The 18319-nt window shown below is 54.5% G+C and overlaps 1 protein-coding gene across 5 annotated transcripts in view; it reads left to right on the top strand.

Annotated features, from left to right (window-relative positions):
• The first annotated feature begins 6895 nt into the window (after positions 1 to 6895).
• Positions 6896 to 18319, top strand: part of PIK3R6 (phosphoinositide-3-kinase, regulatory subunit 6) — a 37175-nt gene continuing 25751 nt past the window's right edge. The window contains exons 1-2 of one of the 5 annotated variants that reach the window (XM_009334045.1): positions 12630 to 12795; positions 15746 to 15903. The gene's annotated coding sequence lies outside the window, so the exon portion shown is untranslated. Of the gene's footprint in view, positions 7159 to 12629; positions 12796 to 12854; positions 12875 to 15745; positions 15904 to 18319 lie in introns of those variants that run through there. The other 4 variants (XM_009334043.1, XM_009334046.1, XM_009334042.1 and 1 more) reach the window with 4 other exon arrangements.

Consider the following 18319-nt stretch of genomic DNA (forward strand, 5'->3'; position numbering starts at 1 on the left):
AGGTTTGCCCCCAGCACACACTCGGCTCCCCCCCCCCCGCGAGGTGGGACGTGGGTGGGGGCCACCTTAGTCCCGTGGGCGCGTGGGGGCAGAGACGCCTGCACCCGCTGCACCACCACCGCAGCCAGCCCCAGGGGTGTGGGGGCTCATGCTTCCTCGCCCCGCGGAGACGCCCTGGAGGAGCTGTCTCATCTCATCTCAACCAGGCTGCTTCAGCTATTGCTCCCAAATTCTGTTTTTTTCTCTGGGGTATTTTTAAGCTTCGTTTGTCATGATTTTTTATTTCTCCCTTGTGGTTTTCTCCTGTCTGTCGTCTTTTCCCAGCTCTCCATCCCTGGCTTTAAAAAGCCCAATGAAATAAAATCCCTAAAGTGCTGAACTTCGGGGAAAATGATCCCCAGCAGTGAGGAAATAGGAAGAGAAAAAGGAAATAGTAAATCAAGAAAATAGTTTGTCATGTTGTTGATGTGTTTAAAACAAACCTGTTTTACCTAGTTGTGATGTCCCTGTTTAAGAAATGCGGAGCTGGTCTGTGAAGCAGAGAGAGACCCAACAGGGATGAGTCAACACCAGCAAAGGGACTCCAACCAGGGAAATTCTTCACAACTTTCACTGGGTGACACCAGTAGATCTCCCCATGGTTTGCCCAAGAGGACAATATCATTTTCTTCACCCTACACATGCAGATCATCCCACTGCGGAGGAAAGAGAGGACATAGGGTACCAGACCCGCCTGGCTAAGCTGCAAGGTCCTCACTGACCTGCCACAACGAGGACACAGCTGAGGTGCTGGGATGAAAGCAGGTGACAAGCAGCAAACACAGGAGCATTAGGAAAGGCGAAGGAGGCACTGGGCTCCAGGAGCATGGCAGCAACGTACGCTCGCCCTGTGAGCATGTTAGCAGTGAGAGATAGACAAGGAAAAGCTGGTCGAGTCCTTGCTGGAGAGGGAAAGCTATCCATGGATGACGTTGAAAGTGTTAAAGGCATGTTTGCGTGAACTGGAAGAGCCCAGCTGGGAGCTGGTGGCTTCAGTGTAACTGTCAGACACAGGGCCAGGTCCCCGTATGAAAGGTAGGTGCACCCAGGAATGTTGACTGCTTTATATCACCTGACGTGAAGAAACTCCTGCCAGGATGCCTCAGGATTCAGCTAAGGGCTCCCTCTTGCAGTAACTTTTGGGAATGGGTAGAGAAAAAGTGAGGTTGCGAGACTGGAGGAGGACAAGTTGAAGGACTGGCCTTTAAAAAGGGGGAAGGAGCTGGAGCTCTTCCAGCTTCATTCAACTGCTGGAAAAATGCCAGTGCAAAGAAACCAACCCTTTGCAAGTACCTGGAAACAACAGGTAAGTGAGGGATTTATCAGAACCAAACTGAGTTAAACCAATGCAGTTTTGTTCCTGCGGCAGCACAACGAAGCCCGAGGACGTTGAGGAGCCATCTGAGTGTGGTGGAGTTTCTGCCACCGCTTCTCCTGTGCTGCCTGTAAGGGAACTGGGGAAACACAGACCTGGTGCCTCCACCGCAAGCTGGATGGGAGGCCAGCATCCGTGGTCTGAGCACAGGTTCGTTGCCAGGCTGGGAGGATGGAGGAAGGTGGCTGTGCAGGGCCTGTCCTGCTGCTGGGGCTTTCCAGTCTATTAATTAATGAGATGGGAGATGGAGCAAAGAGCATCTGAATTGCCTTCGTAGGTGAGGCCGAGCAGCATGGTGACTCCAGTGGAGAATTGGAATTTAAAGTGAACTGAGCTGAGTCCAGGTTTTTTACCTCTCCATGGGTTGTTGTTCAACAGGGACAAGCACCAAGATTCCCCTTGGGGCAGGGGTGGCAGCTACGTAGTAGGGGCTGGGGAGCAGCTGGGGAGGCGGTGGTTCTGCTGGAAAAGTTGTGGGGATGTGGGGGGTCACAAGCTGGCTCTGGGCTGCTGTATCCCACCGGGGTGTCACAGGTCAGGCTTTACCAGCGTAAAGAGGAGCACCACTGGCATGAAACAGTCAGGTCCATTCTCTTTCCTCTGCGAACTGCCAAACGATGGACAACATGGCTTCTGAGGGGAGATGTAACGTTTAGACTCAGCTGGAGAAGGCTGATGATAGGGGATGTTGCAAGAAACATTCAGGTTCGGCAGGGTGAGTGGGCAGGGATAGCCACACAGGGGGAGCAGAGATGGTCGTCGTGCCTTGGGCATGCACTGGGGGCTAGATTCTCCAAAAAAGCAAGCCTTGGGATTAAGGAACAGCCTGCCCCTTTCTCTGCCTTACGCAGCAGGTTGGAAGCTCAAGCAGCATTTCGAAAGCCCTGCTCGTCCATCCTGAAAAACAACTGTAGATTATGATGAGTGATGTCCACTCAGCTTATCAGCTCAACGAGTGAAGTGGAGCAGAGTGACTGATTAAAAAGGGCTGTTTCCTGTTGCACGCTATTGCTGGCAGAACTGATAAGCTCGAGGATTTGGTCTCATTCCATAACTGTCACCTTGCTATCCACGGGAGAGCTGCAAATTCTGGGAAAAAGATTCTAGGAGGTATGAGCAGCGGGCAGCAGAAACCTATAGCCCTTGGCGTACGTGCATGTAGGACTTAAGATTTCGGACACGGAGCAATCTCTCACCATTTCAGGCAGCTGATACCTTCCTCAGCACTGGCAAGTCACTGTCAACCTGTGTGAGCACAGGCACGCCCAGGTCATCAGCCCGAGATGGCTGCAGCACCTGCCAGCGGCACCGGACCCCTTTCCTACAGGTGCCTCAAAGTTTCCTTCTCACAAGTGGGTAGCCTCGACTTGCAGGGGTTTTCCATGGCCTGCACTGCTGGGTGGTTGTGTGATACCGGGCGTGTAATTGCAGCCCTGAGGATGGTGGGAGTTGGCCTCTGGACGGGATGAAAAGACAAAGCTTGCTGGTTTCTTATCAGCTGTTTGCTCATACTTATCACGATCAATTTGCTTGGATTTTCAAACCTGTAATTAACCTGTAGGTGAGCAGTCGCGTCTCCTGGTGCTAGTACGTGTACAGTCTTTATCAAATGAGATGATATTTTCCACCCTTGCAGGACATACTGCGACACTGCTCAGACTTGAAAAGTCCATGATTTATTACTACTATCTTCTGCTGCTGCTATCTCCTTATTATGGATTTTTTCAAGACAAAAAATAAAAAGTGTTGGAGATGGCTTAGTTTGGAGAAATGAAAAAGGCAACTTAAACACCATCAAACTGGCTGTTTGCTTGTCTTTCCCTCTCCCCAAATCCCCCCATCTTCTATATTTGCTAAAGCTGGAGTAAAACTAGAATTGGGCTGAATTCCAGAGTGCGAAATAGAGACACGACATCAAAATATCGCTTGGTTTGTGACCTGTTCCCTTATAAACTGTAAGAAAATCAGCCATTGACTAAAGCATTGGGGATTTGGACATCTGCCAGGAGGAGGTTTCTCTGCAGGATGGGTGGTTTAGAAGGAGCGGAGCTCAAACACCGTCATTTTCCTTGCACAAATACCTTTGCTTCCCTCAGAAACTCGGTTGACTTGCTAGGTATGTTATTAAAGCAGCCACGTAATGATGGAAAATTAAAGCAGGGAAAACTAAAGCATCCATGAATAGAAACCAGGGCAGGAGGAGAGGTGTCCAGAGCTCCGCTTCAACCCGAACCTTTGTGCATTTGTGGGGTGTGGAGCAGCGGCCAAAACGGGAACCGAACATCAGCGCCGTGATGGGGAGAAGAAGCATCTCCGTCTCCGCCGGCCCTGCTTGCTGCCAGCCCTGGCATCGCCACCGGTGCTCCCTCAGCCCCGCCGGTGCTGGTGTCGAGCGAGGGGCTGCGAGGCGCCGGGGGCCCCGCGTGCAGCTGCAAGGCGCCGGAGCGTGGCGGCCAGGAGGGAGCCAGCCCCGGCCGGTGTCGGCACGTCACGGCCTGGCAGTTGTGCAACGTGCTCTCCGGCGGGGAGCTGCTGCTGCTGGCACGAGTTCAGGTGCCGGCGGCTGTAGTATTTCGGGAGGAGAGAGGGCTGTGTGCCACTCCCATGGCAGGAAAGCCCCTTTCTGAGCAGTAAGTTCCTGCTGCTGGAAATCCCCTCCTGAATTAGTGCTTCAGGTGAGCTCTTTCTGTTTATTTTGGGAAACGGACTTCTTCCACGTGAGGGAGATTCAGGCCGGTTCAAAACCATTGTGTATCCCATTCAATGCACAGAAGCGTGCAGGCATGGCCCTTTATGGTGCTCCTGTAACACCTGTAAATCACAGAGGACAGCGTTTGCAGGGACAGAGAGATGTTTTGTACCTGGTCCATGCTGCTTGCCACACAAGAGGTTCTCCCTCTACTTTATTTTGGTTCTTTCCTACTTTTTTTTTTGGTCTTCTGACTGAAGGCTTTGTTTGAGCAGGGTCATACCTGGCCCTTCCTCTCGCTGTTGCCAGCACATGTTGGCAGAGCCATGATGTTATCTGGGGTGATTTGACAGTTCCCCGTCCTGTTCTCAGGGTGACGGTCAGCTGTGTTTCAGTGTCTAATGATACCAGCTGCTAACTGGCAGCTCGTTACAGAAAACGTGGACAACCAACCCCTTCCTCCCTGTTGCATGTATTGCCACAAAAGAATATGACCCTACACTTGGAGGAGGTCTGATGCTGAAATCCAGCTGCCGCTATGACTAGAGACGGTGCGTGCAGAAAAGGCAGGAGGGGAAGGTCTCCAGAAGGGCCCTTTAGGTAAATGAATTTTAGGTTGGGATCTCAAAGTTGATGGCCACGAGGGGGGTGCTGGGTGTGTGCTATGGAAACGGTCCAAGGAAGCTCACTGGCATCCTCCTTCTGTAGCTGTACAGCAGGAGAGAGTCCAATTCTAGTGAAAATAAGGGGGAGGGTGAAGGTTTGGGACCTGCAGTGGCCAGCTGAGAGGTGAGGAGTGAAAATATCCAGCAGTGAGTGGGAGATCCCAGCCTTGAAAGATGCTTGTGAAGCATCACCAAAGCAACAGCACATCTGACAAAGGGGTGCCACCCTTTTCCCCTCCTATGCAACCACGTGGGGCTCATACCCCTACTTGTGTCAGTGCATTGGCTTCACAGCTCACTTTCCTCTGGTATTTGCATGGGAAACAGTATCTGCGTGGCGGTTCCTGCCTGTGGCAGGAGCTCCTGCACGTTGGGTAACTCCTGCTGAGGAAGGATGGAGGCAACACGGCATCAGGACTGATGGACAGGCATGGGACAATAAGCTATTGAACAGTGTTGCCCAAAACCTTAGCCCAGGCATGTCGAAGAAGTTAATCCTGATGCTAGCAGGGACAAAGCTTTTGCAGACAGGATCCCGTGTGTATATGCCACAACCGTGCTGCCCACAGGGCTGGTCTAGGGTCCACCAGCACCACTGCGCTCTGCAGTGATCTGTACCGGGGCCAGGACACGTGTGTATTTATGTCCTTCATGAATGGGAGCGAATGTGAATGAAAACAAGACAGGGGAAATGAGGATGTTATCATCTGCTGTTGTGTGCTGCCGCTGTTCCCCTGGAGCCTTCCTGCCCGCAGGACGGCTGCTCGGGGCGGCGAGCCCACCAGGGGAAGGGGATGCTGCTCAGCGCAGCAACTTGGCACCAGTGGAACGAGTGGGAATTGAATGCAAGTAACGCTGACAGCCAGTTAAACTGCCTCCTCCTGCCTTTCTCTCCCAGTCGGGAAGGAAGTAGGTTATTTTTAAATCTGGGGCCCAGGTATGTAACTATACCTAATGCTTTTTCTCATGTAAAAGAAGATGGGAAGTGATATGGTATCAGCTGCAGTTCCCACGCTCCCTCTATAAGTACTTTCTCCCCCCAACCCACATAATCCAAAAAAGCTCAGATCCTCAAGTGTTGCTCTAGGTAACGCTTGGGGTGCTGAGCTGATCTAGCTGGGCCCTGGCCTTAAGCGGGGACGGCACCGGTTGTGGCAGTCGGTCACAGTTGCTGGAGGGGTTGCCAACACTATTGAGCTTTCCTGAGCGCTTTGCACAGTGAAGCGTGGGGCCACGTGCACGTGCCCCATCAGCTGGCTGGGGTGACAGAGCTGGTGGGCTCACCCCACCCCACATCCCATAGGGATGAGCGGTCATCTCCTGAGTTGGGCTGGGTCTGGTGGGTCCACACATCCCTCCCATGTGCCAGCCTGGGCTCCTGCTAGTGTGCAAATGGGTCTTGGGTCTTGGCCCTAACAGTGTGTTGGTGCACTGTCAGACCCCAGAGCCCTGAGCAGCCTCACCTGGGGCCCCGTTTGGGCTCATCCTGGGAGCTGCACTCCTGACACTGAGTCACGAGTGGTGACAACGTGACGCCCTGCTGAGCACAGCCAGACCTGCAGCCAACACCTCTGTCAATGCAACGGCAAATTTCTCTGCGAACGCATTCCAGAAGAGGCACAGCATCCTCTGCCCAGGCTGCGTTCCTGTGCCGGCAGCAGGCAGGCAGGGGCTGCTCTGGGCATCTGCAGGGGCATTGCTGGCATTGAGCAAAAGCAGATGTGCACGAGATGCTCCGGGCGGGACGCGCTGGCAGAGGCACAAAATGCCGTGCTTGGAACAGGGAGCTGAAAAAGTGTCTCCTTGGACAGACTCCTCCTTGTCTCTCGTAGCAACACTGTTTATTTCAAGGCACTGGGTGTGCAGCCTCAGGCACTCTCTCTGCCTCGGCTGGGAGGCGGCAGCACCAGAGGAGTTGCCCCCGCGCGGGATGGTCAGTGGCACGGCGGAGGCTGTGCCAGCATCTGGGCTCACCACGGCTGCCTCGGGACAGGCTCATCCCAGACCAGCCTGACCTGCATGGCTGGTTTTGGGGGATTAGAGGCAGGCGCAGCTGAGCCCTCTTTCCCCTGCTCCTAAGCACGTCCCGAGAGCACCGGGCGAGCGTGACCTGTGTGGGGACAGCTTTCTCCTTGAGGGACTTCTCTGTGAAAGAGGAAGTTGTCTTGAAATAACTCCGGCGCTTCCCTTTTTGCTTTGCAGACTTTGAAGTGTGCTGCAGAGCCCGGCAGCCGCCCCGGCGCTCTCCTGGCACCCACCAACCTCCTCACCGGCCAGAGCGGACCTTGTGATGACTCCTCCAGGACCCTTCTCTGCCCCCCTGCGCTGGACAGGACCTCGGGTGCATATGTGACTCGCCAGGCTCCCCGGTGCCTGCCCTGAAGAAGCAGGTAGAGTCCTGGAGGGAGCATTGCTCCTGGGTCCGTGCATGGGGAAAAGCAGTGCTCGTCCTCTTCCCCATTCTTTCTCTGCTCCTTTGAGGGGGATCTGCTGCTCTATGGGTCCCCAGCGCTGCACTTTTACTGGGGAGTGCTTTGTGTCTTAGAGATTGGCAGTGCGCGCATGAGTGCTGCATCCCTGTGGGTGAAAGACCCTGGAAAGCACTTGAACGGTGTCGGTGCAGTTGCCTTTTTTGGGGTGAATTAGGGGAGGGCTGCTGGTGGTGCTGGAGAAGAGGAACGTGCTGCTTATCTGCAGGAAGGGAATATTTGTGCAGGCTTCCCCTGCTGCACTCTGCCAGCAAGCGGGATCCTGGTGGGAAACGCAGGGTTTGCCCTGGAGCCTGTCCCAGGGAGGAGTGTGGGGACTTTGCTGCCTGTGCCCCTGGAGAAGATGCAGGTAGTTTTGGTATTGTTACTGCTCTGGCACTCTTCAAGGACCCCGGCCACTCGCTGCACACGCATCCCCCATGCACACCCTGCAGACAGCCGGCAACTGCTTGCTGCTCAGCCCAGATGGGGTGAGTGAATTACATCACCGATTTGGGGCTGTTTCAGCACTAGCTCATGCTTATTCATTTTGCTCTGTGTGAAACAACTCCCAGTTGCAAGGAACAGAGTCACCTGCCCAGAGCTGCTCCCAGCCATCGCCTGCTCTTGCCCCGGCATTGCTGGGGCTCCCCACTTCCAGCTCCTTGCCCCGTAAGGCGGGCAGTGCTCATGCAGCCGGCCCTGAGCCCCGCGGGGAGGCTGCGCTCTGGATTTTGGTGCAGCCTGGGGGTGGCCGGGGTGGCGCACGCTCCGGCGCTGGCCGTTTGTGCAGTCGTGTGGCTGCCCGGCTTCCCCTCCCCTTGGCCCGGGGCCTCATCTGTCCCACGGGGGCCCTGCGCGCCGCAGCCGTGACATGGCAATAAACAGCGATGGTAGTGGCGATAACGAGGAGAGTGCAGCAGCCCCGTCCAGAAAGGAAACAAAAAGGGGAGCGCTTGGGGACAGAGCTTCAAAAAAAAAAAAAAAAAAAGTCGATGAGCCAACTCTGTGCAACAGGCAGGTTTTAGTCCTCCTCCCCTCTGTGCCCTGCTGAGTACGCTCCTCTGGCAGCATCCTCTGGCTGCATCACGGGCACTGAGCCCAAGCAGTCGCACTGTGACCTCTCTCTCACCTCCCTGGGGTGCCACTGCCCTCCCACCAGAGCTGAGTGTCTATCCAACGTAGCAGCAGTTTTTCTTTTCTGCCACTTGACTAAGTCTGAACACAGCAACAAATTATGCTGGGCTTCAAGGACTGATTTATCAACTCTGTGTATTGCACAAGCTTTTGGGTGTTTACTTGTTTGGTACTTTGGTTGTGAAGTGACAACATGGCTCCTAAGGCTTTCTCGACCAGTTTCTGGGTTCCTCTGTGGATGACCCAAATCCACGGGACATTATTCAGCCTTTACAGCTTAGAGTCCTGTTGAACATCTAAAGGTATGTCCTGTACTTGCAGTGGAAGAAAACATGGGTCAGTCTGGTGAAATATATGGCCAGTCTCTGCTTTGTCACGTGAATCTGTCCGAACTACACAGCTTCCTCTCAAGCATTAATTTGACCTGAGGAAATAGCTTGAGGCCATGAAGCCTCAAGCTGTTCTGGCAAGACGTGGGCTTGCTGCTCACAGCAGGCACTGGGCTCCGCATGGCTCTGCCCTGCAGCCTCTCCCCGCCAGCCGTGAGGTGCTGGGGCTCCAGTGCTGGCACAGGGCTGTCCTGACATCGAGTGTTGGAGGGCTGCTATGAAGATCAGCTGTGGTGGTGTTTCTACCCCAAAATAGCTTGCCATATATTTTGGTTCTTTTAGTCCTGTTTCCTAAAGAGATAGAGCAATGAGACTTCACTGTCTGTTGCCTGTTGATCAGTCTGTTTGGGACAGCCCACATCCCTGGCTGGATTGCCCCAAACCTGCCAGAGGAGAAGACTTCTTGGCACAGAACGCGATAGCACAGGGCAGCTAGCAATGGTTTTACTTGTGTTTCCTTATGAGACAACATGTTCAGGCCGTTGTATGAGAGAAACATTGGTTTCTTTTTTGCTACAAGAAAATAATCTCTGGTTTACAGAAGGGCTGTGGGGGAGGCGACTGGCCACTTCCCCATTGCCAGGCACTAACTTGCACATCCCCATTGGAGGGAGCAGTTTACATTTTCTCTTTCACATTCAGATGGTTTCCCTCTGGGAGTCCTGTGAATGCTATCTCAGAGCAGTCCTGCTCGTGTTGGACACCACCTCACTCCGCTGGTGACAGGGACCTTGATGCAAAACCTGTCTGTGGCCCCTTTGGCAGGGGATGCCCTGTGTGCCATCTTACTGGGATATACTGAATTCCCACCTCCCCACCACCTTCTGATACGTGGGGTGAGCATGGCTGTTGCGGTAGCAGGGCCATAATGACCTTTCATCAGTCACCATTGTATGGGTTTGCAGGTGCTGTTGGGACGTGGGCAGCAGCAGCACCCCTCCCCAGCAGTCCCCGTGTGCCCAGCCTCGGTGGGAATTTGGCAGAGGGGAGCTCTGATTTTCACAAGAAATGAGAGCTCCTCTGCTCCAAGTGTTTGGGAAAGAGCTGACCCAAGAGGACTCTCGGTTTGGTTGTGTCCAGCATTCCTAGCATTGACCACATCTCCTACCCAATCGTGAGGGCTCTTGGGAATTGCTTTCCCAGTTGCTTTCTTGCTTTTGTGAACTTTGCTGGTGTTAATGGCTGTTCTGAAGGCAGATGCCGTGTTGGCTGAGTCATGTCTTTCTATTTTGAGGTGTGACATGCCTTGAAGACAGCACCGTCCATCAAACATGGTTTGGGCAGGAGCTCTCCAAGGGAGCTACTGTTGTGAGTGATCTGTGCTGGGACAGGTTTTGCTTGTGAGTCTCTACTATGATTCTTCAGTTCAGACTGGCATTACTGGGGGCTGTTCATGGTCCTACTGAAAGCGGTGGTTTCTGTTGTTGCCGTACCATGTAATTAAATCTCGTTATTGACCTTGTCCTCCTGGTGCAACATTATATACTTGCCCCTTCCTTGCTAATCTGCTTCTCTTCCAGCTCTGTGTTAGCCCTGTCAGCAGTGGTCACGTTGTTCGTTCCCCACTGCCAGGGCAATGCCAGGCGCACACCACTAGCCCGGTCATCTGCTGACAGCGGGGGAAGGTGCCATGCACAACATGCTGGGGTCACTCTGGCTCTGGTCACCCTCCTACGGTGACCTCCCAAGCCCATGGGCAATTGCTCTGTGCCCTCCCTGAGCCCCAGTGACCTCCCCTCCGCTGTTGGGCAGATGTGGCCACCTGAGTGCAGCTTCCAGCAGAGGCTGGGTGGAATCTCCTCCACTATGGAGGGGAACAGCACTGTGTCCCTGCGCAGAGCCGGGCACCGAGACACTGCCACATCGCCTGGGGCAGAAAAGACCTCAGTTATAAACAGCGCTGGATTCACCACTGAGGATTCTAGATATAGATACACCCATGGTGGTCCCTCATCTTCTGGTCTCCAGATTGTGCCTGTAGTCAGGCAAGGCAGATGGGTACCGATGTGCTACCACCAGCCACACTGCCAGAGCACTGCAAGGAACAGCAACGTGACATTGTAGCGCCAGCTCAGTCATGTTCGTGAACTCCTGCCTGAGCATGTCTCACTGCAGCCCAGTGGGAGCTGCTTGCTCCACAGCACGAGATGCTGAACACGCCCTGAAACAGCTGTTTAAACCCCAAATTTCTTTGTGAGGGGTAAAGGATTTGCTGTCAACACACAGCTGCTTTCCCCCAGCTGATGACATGTCTGTAGAGTGAAGGGACTGTGCTGGTGAAGATACTGTACAAGGGAGGTATTGCTCAGGGAATGGGACTCGTATGGAGGCAGGGAGCAGTTCCGCCATCCCACAGCTCCTTCCACCTCAAGAAAGCAGCCAGCTCCTTGCCTGGCCTCTCCCAGACTGGCCACATTTGGGAGCCTGAGCTCTGCCCACTTTTATTTCCCCCTCAGGTGGAGAGCACTTGCCTGGGCTGTATGTGCAAGCAAACCTGGCAGCGGTTTTCAAAATGCACTTATTTTTTCCCTTCGATTGTTTTTTCCAAAGCTGACTCTGGGAATGGAAAGAGAGATGCTAAATCTAAAAAGCTGATGCTTCCGGAAAACTCATTTCTTTCCTTAGAAAGAATGAAATGTGACGTTGGCGAGGAAGTCTCCAAAGAGTCATTAGTGTCCAGGAAGCCGCTCGACTTCCACGCCAGCTTTAGCAAAGGGCTTCGGGGCTCATTCAGTCCTGATGGGCAGATGAAGGTCCGCTGCAGTGCGAGCTGTGAACGTGTTTCATTAGTGAAATGGCTGTAAGAGCCGTTCTCGCCTTCTCCCTCCATGGGCATGAGTCTCCTGGCAAGGACGTGCCTAGCCGGCGCAGCCAGCAGGCAAGCGGCGCAGCAAAGTGTTGCTGGAAAGCAGAGTCTGAGCTTGAGATGCGTTTCCTTGGCAGTGAGAGCCTGAGGAAGAGCATCTGGTTTCATATCAGAGCTGCCTGAAACCACAAGCCCTGCCAGGTTTTGAGCGGAAACTGAAAATCAGTCCAGAAGGGGGGCTCCGGGCTGGTCCACAGCATACATTGTCCCCCCTGCCTCTTCCGCAGGTCTCCTCCACCCTGGCAGCCTGTCCAAACGGGGCCAGAAATGAGGCACAACCTGGCAGGTGATCTTTATGTGGCTTTTGAGTTTCATAACGAAAGTTTTGCTTAGTTTTCATTTTAACTAAGACACCTTGCTCTGGGGCAGCTGATGTAAGGTGAGATGGAGCCAGACCCTGCCCTCCGTGTTTATCCTTGGCCATGGTTCAGGTCCTCAGGCGAGCCTGGAGCTGCTGCTACCTGGACAGGAAAGAGGGCTGGAGGCTGGAAAGCTGCATTTGTCCCCCTTACCTACCTGAGCTGTGCAGCTGGGCTGCAGGTCAGGATCAGGGCCAGAAATAGCAGCTGCTCCACCGGCAGATGGGCATGGAGTAAGAGGAGGGTGCAAACAGGATGTCAGACCTGCCCCTGATGGGGTCCCCTGGATGATTTTGCTGTAGCGTCAGTTAACTTGCCCTGGTGTAAGTGATGACTCTGGATCCCAGAGGAGCGGTTTTGGGGACTACTGGCTGCAGTTTTGAGCAGCCCAGAGGATGCAAGGTCAGATACTCAGGTTGGCTTTGGGGAAACAGCCCGCTCGAAGATGCCCTTCAGCTCATGCAGTGAAGAAATCCCCCTTTGGCTCACATTTGATACTTGTGCTCCAGCCACTCTTGCCAGAGCTAAAAGGAAACGCGGGCTGGGCAGCCGCCCCAGAGCTTTGTAATATTAGACGGAGCCTCTGATGTGCTACTTTCATAACCCATCTCGCTCAAAGGCAACTGCAGGGAGAAGGGGGAGGGCAGCGCGAGGGTGGTGAATTCTGGTCTCCTCTGCAGGACGTCTGTCATCGCATGACGAAATGCTGCGAGTACATGTGCTCATGTGTCTCTCCTACGGTTGAGCACTCGCTGCATTTCTCTTCAGGACGCTCTGGCGCTGAACAGCTTGCTCGCCGCTGCCGATGGTATTTGTATGAGCCTTCCTCACGCCGGGAGCAAGCCGGGGTTTCGGCTGCAGGAATGGGAAGAGTTGGGATCGGAGCGGTAACTGGTGGTGGGATGGGGGAAGAGGGGAGAGGGGGAGCACAGCCGGGGGAACAGCTTTCTACCCTTCGTTCCTGTGCAATATGTGGGTTTTTCTTTGCGAGCGTCTGTAGTGGAGCTGATAAACAACCACAGGAAACCTCAGACGTACCCGTGTAGTGAATTTGTAACTAAATACAGGGCTGCAGAAGGCGTGGAGAGACTGGCTTTGGAGTGGGACTAAATATAACTCAGAGAAAGCAAGCGTGTGTGCACCATGGGCTGCGCTTGCCCTGCTGTGTCACTGCTGTCCTTGGGCAAAGCGGGGAGGCGGGAGAGGGGACATCCCCCGAGGCTGGCCATGGTCAGCACAGCTCCAGGCCATGGCGTTCGGGACCCAAGCCAGGGTGTGCTGGGCAGCGGAGGATGCCCGGGCACGTTGGAGAGCCGGGGCAGGACGGTGCAACCGAGCTTCCCAAGGAAGCGTGCCCACTTGCTGCTAGCCCAGCTCCCACCGCCAAAGGGTTTGGCTTTAGGTTTTCTTTCACGGCTTCAGATATTTCTGCATTTCGCTCAGCCTGTGTCTCACGTGTTTCACCTAGTCTAGAGGTTTTGGTTTTTAGTGATTTCTGCCAGCTTTTGATGATCTGTGAGACAGAGCAGCAAGTCTTTTGGGGAGGCTGTGCATCCCCATGTTGAATGTTTCCAAGGGACAGTCTGAGTCACTTCTCTCCACTGAGTATGATGGGGTTGAGATGACTCATGTAGATGGACACATCTCCATCCTTCTGCCATGGGATTTTCAATCCCACCCCAGCGTCCTGACATAATGAGGGCTTAAAAAGGACTGAACTTCAACTCCTGCCATGGATTGGAGCTAAGAAGGAAATATCCTTTCCTTGGGACAGGGACATGCTTTCCTGCAGAGCTGGACTGTTCCTCCAGCAGGTGCACCAGGCTGGGGAGGCAATCCCATTGCTGTGTCATGCACTCACTGGGAAGTTTGCCTGGCTGGTTTTTATCGTAATGGTCAGCAGAATGGAACAGGCTGGGGGAGCTGGGCTGCTGTGGGGTGGGACGTGGCCCAGGTGGCCTCCTGGGACCAATCTCTGGTCCTGGTCAGGCTGGATTCCCCTGCAGCTCATAGAGGCTGGTGTTTGCTGGCGGTGTGTTGGCAGCACTTCCAAAAATCCCCCGGCTCTCTTGGTGGTGAGGCTGTGACTGTGCGATGCCTTGCTCTGACTGTCTCTGCTCAGGCTACAACCGCTCAGGGGTGCGTGGAGGCTGGTGGCCAGGAGAGCTCTCCACTGGCACAGGACCACATAGTGCTGAGCCTGAACCAGGGCCCTTTGGGACTGCAGGTGATGTATCCTGACACCCATAAGGGTGCTAGCCCATATTATAATTAAAACAATCTATCGGGGCTAACAAGGGCAGAGTGAGCATGGATCCTTCTTCATGGCGGACAAGAGCAGCTGATGCAGCCCAGCCTGGTCTCTGTGTGCAATAGGGACTGATGACTCTACAGGGACCAATGACCTTCTGTCTGTACAACCTGGTGGTGCCCACCCAGCCATAGCTGGGACCCTCCAGGCACATCCAAAAAGCAAACAGGGTAATGCGTGATCTGATGAAACCTGCCTGATCACAGTGTCTTTGCTGTCTGTCCTGCTAATGACCAGCCCTCAGAGAAAGGAGAGGGTATTGGTGTGGTCTCCCCACCATGCCTCCCTGGCTGTAAGCACCGGGGAGGGGACAACCCTGGAGGAAGGTGACTATTTTCTTGTGCAGGCCTGGGCCAGAGCATGACGCAAATGGGGAACCTCTGCTCAGGAGGAAGGTGGTTCAACGGGGTGAGCATTGGGAGGATGGAGAGGTAGGGAGGGAGGCAGACTGGAGGATCTCAGCCCCAGTGGCCTCACCTCCATATGGGACTGCACTTCATCTTGTATTAGCTCGGCTAAAATAGAGCAGCTGTCACAAACTGTTCCCCACCGCTGGGACCCCACTGACTGCTGCCTTGCAGAGGAGGGACACTGAGGATGGGTTTACGTGATGCTCAGCACCCGATGCTCAGCCAGGTCCTGCTCACACTCTCTTCATCACCCTGGTAGTTTGGAAAAGGAGGATGAGGCTGCAAAGCCCTTTAACCCATGGTCTTATCTGCCAGTTTCCAGGGTGAACTGTGCTTTCAATGCAAAGTTCTTCATTTTAAGAATATAGCCAGATGGTTCCCATAACTACCCCAAACTCTCGGGAGAGGTGGCTTTCGAGTCACTAAGGTTTTTTCACTAAAAAACCTCATAGTTATTGAAAACTGAAGGGACGAATGTGACTTCCCTTCTCGCCCTTCCTTTTTAATTTTTTCCTGCAAATGAAATAAAATACAGCTGATGCCATGGGTATTTTAAGAATTGCAGAGAGGAAGCAGGGATTTGCAGCTCTGCAAAGAAGTGGGATGAATGCAGAGAAGGCTCTGGTCTTGCTGAGCTGGCAGACAGCAAAATAACCAGTTACGGGATGAAATGTGTCTCATGTCTGCTGCAGGGAAGGGAAGAGATCCAAGCGGGGAGGAGGGGGACAGAAAGCGGAGGAGCCCTCACGGGTGTGGATCAGGGAACTGAGCTGCTTCTGTCTCTCGCCGGCACTTTTGCAGGGCTTGCTTTTACGCCCCGCACCATCATATTTCCCCTCGACCCATCTATCGTCTCCCAACGGTCGTGTGTGTTGGCTGGGGCCTGTGAGCCCTTCCTGTTCCTGGGTAGAAAGCTTGTGGTCACCGGTGAGCTCAGACACATGCACACAGAGCAGAAGTGAGCCTCGTCCACGCTCGGCGGCGTTGTGTGTGGGCTCCGGTACAGATGCCGCGGGGATCGCTGCTTCTCTGTCTAGCTGTCGCCTGCTGCACCTCAGCCGAGGAGCCGGTGCCCTTCGGCTGTGCCTGATTCACCACCGCCTCCTCCCTCCTCCTCCTCACAATGTGCCTGCTGGGACGGTCTTGTGCCCCGAAGGGAGCTGTGATCCTTGGAGCTGGAAGGATGCAAGGGAAGGTGAGTGCAGCCCGGAGCCGGGGAGGTTTGGGACAGGGTCCTTCCTTGTGTGGTCCCTCTGCTCCCACTCGCAGCGGGGACGGTGCAGGGCCAGGCTGTGGTGGGAGATCCTATCCCCAGCCTTCAGGGGAGCAGGGCAGGGCTTCCCAGGTGAAAGCCTGTGACCTTCTCTCTTTCAGGTCTGAGTTAGTCCACCAGGCACTAGGACCAGTGCAGAGTCCATCCCCAGAAACGGGGACAATATTCCTCTACTTGTGCGGGGGATCACTCATTTTGGGAGAGATGAGGCAGGCAGAGAGGCTGTCTGTGGTGGGGAGCTCTGATGCCTTGTGCTCCCCTTCCTCCGGGGACTGTGCTGACACTTGCTGTCAGCAGCAACCCCTGTCTGCTGTGCTGGGATGTGGGGATGTGACACAGTTAATGCTGAGGGTCTGGTCCTAGAGACTCAGTGAAGTCTCCTTGGATGAGAATGTCCCTGCGTGAGACACCAGGCCAGCAGTGCAAACCTGGGACAGGGGACCTGGCTCACCCAGATCCCTGGGTGAGAAGGGGGGGCTGCAGTGCAGCTCAGACCATCTCTGTGCCAGCCATCCCCATGCAGCACCTGAGCAAACCGTGGTCATGGGGGCCCCCTGGCTGGCTCACAGCATGTGGTAAGTCAGGGCTCGATGGGCACAAAGTGCAGAGGTGGCTGTAACCAGGGTCTTTAGCCCCATGGTCTGCAACCAGAAGGGGTGGCAATGGTAAAGGACTCAGCAAGAAGGGACTTGTCCCTGCATGCAGAGGATGCAGGGACACGCCTCTCCACCCTCTCCAGGGAAGGAGTGGTCCCAGCATCACAGCATCACGTCCCAGCATGTCGCATCTGGTCTCCCAGGGGATTTATGGCTGCTGTGTCCTGGGAACAGCCTGGCAGGCAGAGGAGCACAGGGTGGGTGTTGGGGACCGATCCTGTCTCAGCAGGCCGAGAAACAGCCTGATGCAGTGATAGGGGTCCTGTTACACCCCAGGTTTCTGGGTGCCGGTGGGTGACATCTCCCACTGCTCTGACACCAGCACTGGGGTCTTCATGGTGTGTGCCTGCAGTTCTACACACCCTCTGCTAAAATGCTTTTTCACCCAAATCGGCAGCTCTAAGTGTGTCACTGGAGCTTCAGATGGTTACTGTGTCCCTGCAGCGACACACAGCTTCTAGGTGGTGTTCAAGGAATCCCTCCTGCCAGGTGACGGGCTTCATCCCTTATGGTTAGCCTCTGCCCAGAGCAGCGTCACTGCCAGGGCAGGGGCTGGCAGTCTCCTTCCCAGGGGTATGTAGGTTGCGTCTTTGCTCCCTGCCATTCTCTGCTCAGCCAAAGAGGTGCCAAAGTCAGATCATCTGGCATAAATCAGCCTGGCTTCATTAATGTCACTCAAAAGCTACCCATGCACCTCGGCTGGGGAGCAGCCTACACCTCCACGGACAAGGAACTGTCTGTAAGTGCTCCGCGCAAAGGCTGAATTAGTCCTTGGTTACAGCACAGGCTCTTGCATTTTCAAAGCCTTCCTCGCCATGTTACTGGGTTTGGATTTGTGTCGGGGTGATTGCAGGGCCAGCTGCTCTCAGGAAAGTCCTGGTGAAGCCCAGGAGGGAAGGGCAGGCAGCATTCCCGTCCGTGGTGGCTGGGAAGGGCAAATGCAATCCTGCTGTCTGAACTGCTCCGAACTGGGGCTGATGCTGTTCAGCCCTTCCCATCCTCAGCCCTGCATCCCTCCTCCTCCTCCTTTGGTAGCCCTGGTACCCTCACCCTTGGGAAGCAAAGCAGGCAGAAAATGCCCCCAGTGAAAATGGGTGATTTTCTGCTCATTTAGGTTCCTGTGCTGGTTATGGCCAGGCCAAGCGAGAATCAGCAGCTAGTGCCTGGCAGGAACCAGACTGACCCGTCTTCCTCACCAGCCTGTTTCCATGTATGTCCTTTCATGTCTCTTCTCATACAACATTTACCTGTCCTCCTGCAGATGGCATGACTGGACTTTGAATATGCTGGAGACCAGTTTTTGGCATTTTATGTTGAATTTTCTTGGGAGACCTAAGCAGGCAGGTGGACTATGGATTCAATCTCAGCTCCTCTTTGCTGACAGTGAGGAAAGCCAGCACTTTTTAAGCAGACAGGTGAACTGAGAACCAAAGTTTCTCAGGCAGGAGCAGCTCACATCGCTCTGGCCCTGTTGAGTCCTTTTCTAAATTTGGAATCGGAGCACTGGCAAGCAGGTTCCACGTTTGGTCACCAGCTCCCTCCCACGCGCAGGCAGGTAGGATGCGGATGTGGAATATCACCGATGCTATTAGCAGCGGGCTGTGTTTCACTTCGGCCGGCAGCCTCTCCAAGCCTCGAGGCAGGGGCGGGGGAGGGGCCCGGGACGCAGCCCCGGGCCCGCC

Source organism: Pygoscelis adeliae, unplaced genomic scaffold, assembly GCF_000699105.1.
Source record: "Pygoscelis adeliae isolate BGI_AS28 unplaced genomic scaffold, ASM69910v1 Scaffold11, whole genome shotgun sequence".
Taxonomy (NCBI): domain Eukaryota; kingdom Metazoa; phylum Chordata; class Aves; order Sphenisciformes; family Spheniscidae; genus Pygoscelis; species Pygoscelis adeliae.